Source organism: Urocitellus parryii, chromosome X (assembly GCF_045843805.1).
Source record: "Urocitellus parryii isolate mUroPar1 chromosome X, mUroPar1.hap1, whole genome shotgun sequence".
In the NCBI taxonomy this organism is placed as follows: domain Eukaryota; kingdom Metazoa; phylum Chordata; class Mammalia; order Rodentia; family Sciuridae; genus Urocitellus; species Urocitellus parryii.
In genome coordinates, this window is record NC_135547.1 from 11,048,036 (window position 1) to 11,058,691 (window position 10,656).

Genomic DNA, 10,656 nt, shown 5'->3' on the forward strand with positions numbered 1-10,656 from the left:
CTGACCTCAAACTTGTGATTCATCTGCCTTAGCCTCCTGAACTGCTGGGATTTATAGGTAGGTTCCACCAGGCCCAGATGGAGATGGATATTTTTATTTCTTATATGAAAGTCAACTTGAAAGTGCATTCACCTGAGTAAACCCATTGGCACATATGGGTTCACTCATTTGTCAATGGATATGAAAATGCCTAAAGATAGGTTTTGGGGGGATTGAATTTAAGTGTACTTTACCACTGAGCCACATCCCCAGCCCCTTTTTTTTTTATTTAGAGACAGGGTCTCACTAAGTTGTTTAGGGTCTTGATAAATTGTTAAGGTTGGCTTTGAATTTGCAATCCCTGTGCCTCAGCCTCCCAAGCTTCTTGGATTACAGGCACGTACCATTATGCCTGGCTCAGAGCTATTCTTAATAATTCTACAATAATAGTTGTGGGTTTAGGGATTTAAACTTGAGTGTATGGTGTTGCTATAAGTTTTGACTTTGAAAGAAAGGATAATTATTAACATTTTTACCATTTACAGGAACATCTAAACATAATCCTAAATAAAGCAGAAAATAAAAAAATAATAACCTGGAAAAGAATTATATGTAAGGGAAAATTTTAAGGTCATGAATCTGGACAATGGTTTTGCCCTAGAGAACAAGATTCTAAATGATGTAAACTCTGACTCTGCAGAGGACAAAAAATGCTCACCTTTTTATTGATACATTTTTTTTCTCTATTGCAGGCTTCAACTTTGACTATAAATCAATATATGTGTGTTTCTTATCTAATATGCTATGACCCAATATGGTGACATACTTTAGTTTATAAGGTGGTATCTGCTGCAAAAAGTGATCCCTCAACAAATAAAATATTGGAGGATGATCATGCTGCCCGTGTCATTTTGAGAGAACTGACAATTAATGTTAAATTGTTTTCTGTCAAACTCTCAAGAGTTACAAGAGGTTGTTTACTTATACACATATATTTCTAATACATTAATATTTTAATAAAGGTTATTTTGAGGTTCAAGGCAAGGAATAATCATTTTCAACAACTTTACTGTCTTTCACTCTCTAGTTAGGCATGATGAACCAATAAGAAGAGGTTTCTTTCACAGTTGAATAAGTTTGGACTAGTGACTTTGCCTAAATTTGAAAAACACATTACTGTACATATAAATATGTAATTTATCTGCATATTTACTGAATTATTCATCAAAAAGCTCTATTGAAAATGTGGATGCTTTGATAGTAACTTTTTATCACCATGGAAAATTCATTCATATGGAAATAATATCAAAATAAATTTATTTAAATAAAAATAGCATTTAATACAATGCTAAAACACTTACAGAGATGAATTTACAAAGGATAACATGTACCAAAAATGGATTTTCCCAAAATCTTAATATACAGATTCAGAAAATGCTAAGGAATTCTCTTACATGTGGCAAAATTATTGAGTTTTTTAATTCAGGCTATGAATTTCTTTTTTTTATAATTAGTTTGTTAGCCAGGTTTTGTCTCTGTGACCAAAATAACTGACAAGAAAAACTTAGAGGAAGAAAAGTTTATTTTAGCTCACAGTTTCAGAGGTTTAGTTCATGGATGGTTGACTTCATAGCTTTGGGCCCAAGATGAGAAAGAACACAATGGTATAAGGGTAGAGGTAGAGTGTTGCTCCTCATAACAGCTAGAAAGCAGAGGGAGGGGAAAAGGGGTTGTGGGGTAGATGAATCCTTCCAGGGCACACCCCCAGTGACCCATCACCTCTAGCCCCACTCCACCAGTGTATAATTGCCATTAAATCAATCCATTCTGGTTAGAATGGACTGACTAGATCATAGCTCTTGTAATCTAATCACTTCTCCTCTGAATAATCATGCATCAACACAGGATCTTTGGGCAGAGGGGCACCTCATATCCAAAGCATAAAAAATACATATTAAAGGTTTTGACTTCAGGGAGTAACATCAGCAAGAATCAAGAATAGGAAGTTCCAGGCTCTGGAACCACTCACAAACATACCGAAGAGTAACTATCTACAAACAAAAATGCCCTAATGACAATTCCAGAACATAGGAGTTAGACTGAAGCATATCCTTGGTGGAGAAAATATGGGAAACACATATTAAGGTTAATAGTCTCATTTTGACCATGATGCCCCTCACCCAGGCTACTGCAGCAAGAAGAATCACCTGAGCATAAAATTCCCTGTAGGTAACAGAGAGCACTGGGCATACCTCTGGCTTCCCCAACATTCTTAGGTCAGGAGGCTTATTTTGGTGTCACTTTATGAGAAACACTAGAGGAATCAGCAGGGCTAAACAACCTGGGATCAGCTAGGAACAAAGAAAGAAAGTAGTGTTCATAGACATAAACACATATCCTGGTAGTTGCACCATGTCCCTGTTAGAAGACTTGCCCAAACAGAGAGCTCAGATGATGGTTCCAAGCACCTGCAAAGCAAGACTGGTAGCCTTGTGCAGGGAAAGAACAGGCTCAGCAATTATGTCTGGCTGGGGTGTCTGGCCAGCAATCTAATATGGCCATGCGGCCAAACCAACAGCCCCACCAAACTGTGGAGCACAGCCTATGGCCACTTTGGACCAAGGAATCATCCAACATGTTTGCCATACAGCATAGCATAGCACCCAGTCTTATTCTACTGTGGAAATCAATCTGGAATCCCTAGTTAAAAGGATCAGTCTGTGACACAGATGACATTGTGCCCAGCTGGCAACTTGAACCAAGTAAAGAGCACACCCAGATGCCCCACATGTGTGGGGAACATAATCAATGACCCTGTCCAACTGGAGGAAACAGACTGTGTCCCTACCCAACTGCAGAGCCTGCAACTCTATACAACAGGTTTGCATATAGCTCCACACAAACATAAGAGCTTAGTTTGCATCCTCAATTTAACATTAGAATACAGACAGTGGTACCACCTGCAGCCCCCACTAACATGGCACATTTGCAGAGCCAGGCCAGAAGTACCACCTGATTACAGAGTCTAGTCTGTGGTACCATCAAGCTAGGGAGCACAGCCTGAAATCCTATCTTACCATAAGTTGTTGTGAAGCCCGCAGTAGCCCCACTTGACTAAAGAGTCTGATGAGAGGATCTTCTTGACTATTGGACCATGACAAAAGACTTGCTTGCCTGTAGAACCAGTCATCATCCCACCCAATCTTAAGAATATGAGCAGAATCCCTACTCAGAAAACCCAGAAACAATGTCTGTCTGACTGCATACATAACAAATCAGCTGGCTCATAGGGAAATCCTGTCCCACCTGTCTTATGTTATCACTCAGTCCATTCAAACTAGGATGGACTAATTAGACTACAGCTCTCACAATCCAATCATTTCACCCCCAAACATTCCTGCATTAACAGGAGTTTTGGGGGGACACCTCATATCCAAATCATACCACCAGATAAACAATCCAATAAAAGTAGGAAAATAGTGCATGAACAAAATGTGAAGTTCAACAAAAAGTAAGAAATCAAAAACAAAAAAGATGAAAAAAACCCTCAGAAATCCTATAGTTGCAGAATACAATTATTTACCTGAAATATGGAATAGATTCCACAGAGGACTTAATCAAGCAGAAGAAAGACTCAATGAGCACAAAGTCAGGTCTTTTCAAAGTATCCAATAAAGGAACCATAGTAAATTTTAAAAATCAATAAATAAACAAAAGGCATAAAAAATCTGAAGACATTCAATAGGACACTTTCTAGCCAAACAACATATGCAAAATAAGAGTAATAAAGAAAAATATAAAAGAGGCAGAAAGTGTACTTACAGAAGTAAAGTTTGAAAATTTCACAAATTAGGGGATAGAATTTGACATTCATATTTATGAAGCAAAAATTCAAAAATAGATGGTGTGAAACCAAGAAAGTAGACAGGTAGCTTCTCAGCAATGTGGATGAATTTAAAAACATGAGGGAGGACTTTACTAGAATTTAAAACTGGACATTCAAAGCAGTTTGGGGACCCAGGAGGTTGGATATAATAAAACAAGGAAGAAATCCTCAACCACACAGCCTCTGCCATGGCCAGGCCAGAAGCACCAAAGAGTTCCCTCCACAAGCAAAGTGGAGGAATAATGGAATTAAAAGAAACACATTTTTAGGAGGCCTAAGTCATATCTGAATACAAAGCATTTTTAGATCAAGGACATTGCCTAACTAAATTGAAAGTCGCACTGCACATTATCCTTGTGCAGGGAAAAAAACCACCATCTCTCTAGGCAGCATGCAGAGGACAAAGGAAGGAACAATTTTGTAGCTGCAGCATGGGGGCTAGTGCTGAGGGAGCCAATTCTGGACAAACCTGAGTTTGGCCCATAATATAGGCCCAGTAAACACATACTGTATGACACAAAGTATGCTAAAGAGACCAGGAGAAAATCAAACATTGAAAGAGGTTTACACAAGGGACAACTGGTCATGGAAACCCACCTGGCTCTACCCCTTCCCCTCCAAACTGAGTGCTTGCAGGACCTGCTGGGACAGACAAATCTGCTGGGAACTCAGAAGGATTGGGGAAGGAGAGATTGAGTATAGAGACTGCACCCAAAATCAGGAAAAGTATAGACTAAGAATCGGCTCCTCCAACACACAAGTGAACCCAGGGGATATCCCTGGGGTACAGTCTTTGATCATGGACTGGCTAATTACTGGGCCCTGGGGGTGCACTGACATAAAATCTCCAGACCAACCAGCATTAAGTGAAGGTTGTGGAATCCATCTAAGCCGAAACCCTGTCTCTAGGAATTCTGCCTGTGGGATTACCTCTCTCACTCCAACAATCCAGAGGATGGAGCATCACACTCCAAAAGACTCCATCAAAAACTGCTGAGACGAGAAGCTGAGAATCCTTTGAATTCCAATGAAAATAATTCTTTAAATTTTCATTGAGAGTTTTTTTCTTGCTTTTTTTTCCTTCTTTTTGTTTTTATTTAATTGTGACCTTAATGGTTCATGGAAATTATATATGTATATTTGTTTTTTTTCCCATCGCTAGCATTTTTGAAGACATATTTTTTGTAGTTGTAGATAGACAGAATGCCTTTGTTTTATTTATTTTTACATGGTGCTGAGGATCAAACCCAGTGCTTGCTAGGCAAGCACCCTGCAGCTGAGCTACAGCCCCACCCCTGAAGACAGTTATTTTTTATGGATCAGTTTTTTTGAGGAGTAGGGTGTATTATTAGAATATTTCAGTTTTGTTTTCTATTCTTTTATTTTTAAGTTTATTTAATTTTTATTTCATATATTTTCTATCATCTATTTGTTTCCCTTGATTTTCTTTGTCTTTTCTTCCACTAACAGCCAATCTCTATTGTTCTTTCACTCTTCCCTTAATTTTTTACCTCTATCTTCTCTCCTCCTGCCTCATAATCATCCATCCTATATCACTTGAGTTTTCTCCCTGTCCACCATTTGAAATTGTAAACCCTTTTGCAAACTTGCTATTTTTATAGTAGGCAATAGATGATCATATCATTTCTGTTTACTGTGATAATTAACATTGTAGATGTCATAGTAGAAACTATTTGGTTTAATGCTCTACATTGTTTGCATTGACTGCAGCTTTTGTTTGTCTCCCCCTGAACAGTAACATACTGGAAACCTTCAGGGACACTATAAATACACAGTATACAAACTCTACTACCTAAGATCCATACAGTTAGATGGGTAGACACACAAAAAACATAACAAATCAAGGGAAAAAATTGCCTTAAACAAATAAAGATACCCCAATCCACAGCTGGGTGGGGTGGTGCATGCCTGTAATCCCAGTGGCTCAGGAGGCTGTAGCAGAAGGATCACAAGTTCAAAGCCATCCTCAGCAAAAGTGAGGTGCTAAACTACTCAGTGAGACCCTGTCTCTAAATAAAATACAGAAAAGGGCTGGGGATGTGGCTCAGTGGTTGAGTGCCCCTGAGTCCAAACCCTGGTACAAAAAAAAGTCCATTGACACCCCAGTGGAAGAAATGTCAGAGAAGAAGTTCAAATGTTCATAGTTAAACTTATCTGCAAGGTAAAGGATGATAAAAGGAGTGAAATTAGAGAGAAAATACAGGAAGCCAAAGATCACTTTAATAAGAGATAGAGATTCTAAAAAAAGAATTTATGAAGGTAGAAATTGTCAAAATGAATGAATCAATATACCACATTAAAAATTCAGTTGAAAGCATCACCAAGAGACTAGATCACTTGGAAGATAGAGTTTCAGGCAATGAAGACAAAATATATAATACTGAAAACAAAGTTGACCATAGAGAAAAGATGATAAGAGATAATGAATGGAACTTCCAAGAACTATGGGATTACCTGAAAAAAAAACTTAAGATTTATGGAGATAGATTAAGGCTCAGAGATACAAACTAAAGGAATACACAATCTTTTCAATAAAATGATATCAGAAATTTCCCAAACCTAAAGAATAAGATGGAAAAATCAAATCCAGGAGGCTTACAGGATCCCAAATATACAAAAACACAACAGATCCACCCAAGGTACATTATTATGAAAATATCTAACACACAGAATAAGAATAGAATTTTAAAGACTGCCAGAAAAAAATGACAAATGACATTTAGAGGGAAATCAATCCAGAGCTCAGCTGATCTTTCAACCCAAACCCTCAAAGCTAAGATGTCTTGGAATAATATATACAAACTCTGAAAGAAAATGGATGCCAACCAAGAAATACTTTACCCAGCAATATTAAGCTTTAGAATTCACAATGAAATAAAAGCCTTTCATGATAAACAAAAGTAAAAATAAATCACAATAAAAAGCCTGTACTAAAAACATACTCAATAATATATTTCATGAAGAATCAAAAAATAAAAGTAAAAAACAGCAAAAGGAGGAACTACACTAAAAGAGTAGTGAATCAAGACAGAAATTTTAACTCAAATTAAAAACCAGAAATAAATCAAAATGATAGAGAATAAAAATTACATCTTAATAATAACATTTAATGTAAATGGCCCAAATTCATAAATCAAAAGACATACACTGGCAGATTGTATTAAAAACAAAACCCAACAATATTATATCTGCAAGAGACCCACATCATAGGCAAAGACATCCACAGACTGAAAGGATGGGATGGGAGAAATCATTCACATGGATCTTGTAAGCAAGCAGGGGTTTCTATCCTCACATCAGATAAAGTGGATTTCAAGCCAAAGTTAATCAAAAGGAACAAAGAAGGACATTTCATACTGCTTAAGGGAATTATATAGCACCAAGATAAAAAGATCATAAATATGTCCCAAACAATGGAGCATTTATGTACATCAAACGAACCCTTCTCAATTTCAAGAAATATATAGACCATGGCACAATCATACTGGGTGACTTTAATGCACCTCTCTCACCACTGAACAGACCTTCCAAACAAAAACTAAATAAAAAAAATTAAATAGACACTTTAGACTTAACAGACATATGTAGAATATTTCACCCATCAAGGACTGAATACACTTTCTTCTCAAAGTAGGACACAAAGCAGCTGTTAGCAAATACAAAAAAAATAGAGATAATACCTTCATTCCTATCAGATCATAATGGAATAAAATTAGAAATCAATAATACAAAAAGAAAACAGAAGCTACTCCAATACCTGGAGACTAAATAATATGTGATTTAATGACAAATGAATATCAGAAGACATCAGGGATGAATTTAAAAAATACTTAGAGGTAAATGAGAATAGAGATACAATGTATCAAAATCCTTGGGACAGTATAAAGTCAGTGCTAAGAGGAAAGTACATAGCACTAAGCCCATTCATTAAAAGAATAGAAAGTTCTTTTAATACTTAAATAAATAAACTAACATCACATCTCAAATCCCTACAAAAAGAAGAACAAGTCAACATCAAAATCGGGAGACAACAGGAAATAATTAAAATACAAACTGAAATCAATGTAATTGAAACAAATGAAATCACCCCAAACAATCAACAAAACAAATAGTTGGTTCTTTGAAAAAATAAATAGAATTGACAAACCTTTAGCCAAGCTAACAAAGAGAGACAGATAGTCCACCATGATCAAGTGGGGTTCATTCCAGAGAAAGTTGGTTCAGCATATGGAAATCAATATAGGTAATCATCACATCAATAAACCTAAAGGCAAGAATTACATGATCATCCAAATAGAAAAATGCAGAAAAAGCATTTGACACCAGGAAACTTCTAGAACTCATAAGTGAATTGAGCAAAGTAGCAGAATATAAAATTAACACCCGAAATCAGTTGCATTCCATATATCAGTGATGAATCAACTGAAAGAGAAATTAGGAAAACTATTCCATTCACAATAACCACAAAAAAATAAAATATTTGGGAATCAATCTAATAAAAGAGGTGAAAGACCTCTATATTGAAAACCACAGAACATTCAAGAAAGAAACTGAAGAAACTCTTAGAAGATGGAAAGATCTCCAATGCTCTTGGATAGACAGAATTAATACTGTCAAAATGGCCATACTACCAAAAATGCTATACAGATTTAATGCAATTCCTGATGATATTCTTCACAGAAAAAGAAAAAGCAGTCATAAAATTCATCTGGAAAAATAAGAATCCCAGAATGGCCAAAGCAATACTCAGCAAGAAAAATAAAACCAGAGGCATCAGAATACCAGGCCTTAAATTATACTGCAGAGCTATAGTAACAAAAATGGCATGGTATTGGGAACAAAAGAGACATGAAGACCAGTGAGAGAGAACAGAAGACACAGAGACAAGCTCACATAAATACAGTTATCTCATGCTAGACAAAGGTGCAGAAAACATACATTGGAGAAAAGATAGCCTCTTTAACAAATGGTGCTGAGAAAACTGGAAATCCATATGCAACCAAATCGATGCAACTGCTCTGGAAAGTAGTATAGAGAGTCCTCAGCAAACTTGGAATGGAACCACTATTTGATCCAGTTATCCCACTCCTCGATATATATCCAAAAGACTTAAAATCAGCACATCACAGTGATGCAACCATGTCAATGTTCACAGCAGTTTAATTCACAATAGCTAAGCTATGGAACCAACCCAGGTGGTTGAATGAATGGATAAAGAAAATGTGGTACATATACACAATGGACTATTACTCTGCCATAAAGAAGAAGGAAATTATGACATTTGCCAGTAAATGGATGCATATGGAGAATATTATGCTAAGAGAAATAAACCAATCCCCCAAACAACAAAGGCTAAATGTTCTCTCTGATATGTGCAGTATAAAATATAAAAGGGTGGGGGAGAGAAGAATAGAAATTCATTGTATTAGATAAAGAGGAATAAAGGGAAGGGAGGGGGTATGAGAATGGGAAAGACAGTAGAATGAACTGATCCAACAATCCCACCTCTGTATGTGATCTCAAAGACATCTCAAAGACATCTCACACTCCCATATTCATTGCAATATTATTCACAATAGCCAAGACATGGATACAACCTAAGTGTCTGTTGATGGATACACACACACACACACACACACACACACACACACACACAAGGGAATACTATTCAACCTATAAAAAGCAGTGTATCTTGTCCTTTTCAAAAACAGGGATGAGCTTGGAGAACATTAGTCTAAGTAAAATACACCGCGAGATAGAGAAAGACCAATTCTTTATTATCTGACTTATATGTGGAAATGTAAAAGTTGAATGTGACTGGAAATGACCCTACTATATAAGAGATTTTGTTTTTAATTTTTCCTTCCTATATTCCTGGTGCCAGGTTCAGATGATTGGACCATTATAACCAATTGCAAATTATATGACTCAGTTTAGTAGATCATATTATACACAAATCATATTATGAAAACCAACCTTAAGGTCTATAGGAGAAATGCTTGGATACATTTTTGATACAGCTTGGTAAGGAAAACAAGACGACCACAATAAGAACACTCAAAATATAAGATCAGTTAATCTTTAGTTGTGGACATTAAAATGTGCAAAGCTATCTAGTGAGAAAAAAATAAATTTAAAGAAGACATGTTTCATTTATGAAATTGGCAAATACTACTTTTAATGATAATACTTAATGTTGATGAGGATGTGTTGATTGAGATGTAAATTTCCAAACCCATTCTGAAAATGATTTGGGAGAGAAAAAGAAAAGGAAATTAAGAGAGTAAAGGAGAGAAATGGAGGGAGAGACAGAGGCAGAGACAGACACAGACCTATAAATTGTGACTCAGCAATTCTATGCCAAAAGATAATTTTATGAAAGATATTCATCATAGTTGTCATGTTAATTTTATGAGAAAAATATGCAAAGCAATTGATATGTGATGATATGTTAATAGCATTGGTACATCAATATTTTACATATTTAGCCAGGTGTAGTGGCACATGCCTATAATTTCAGCACTTTGGGAGGCTAAGACAGGAGGATTGCAAGTTCAAAGCCAGCCTCAGCAACTTAGCAAGGCTCTAAGCAACTCAGTGAGACCCTGACTCTAAATAAAATATGTAAAGGGCTGGGGATATGCCTCAGTGGTTAAGCTCACCTGGGTTCAATTCACAGTACAAAAGAAAAGAATATTTAACATATGCAGTGCTTGTAATGAGTTACCCACAATATTATTTTGACTGAAAATCTAGTAAAATACAAATCA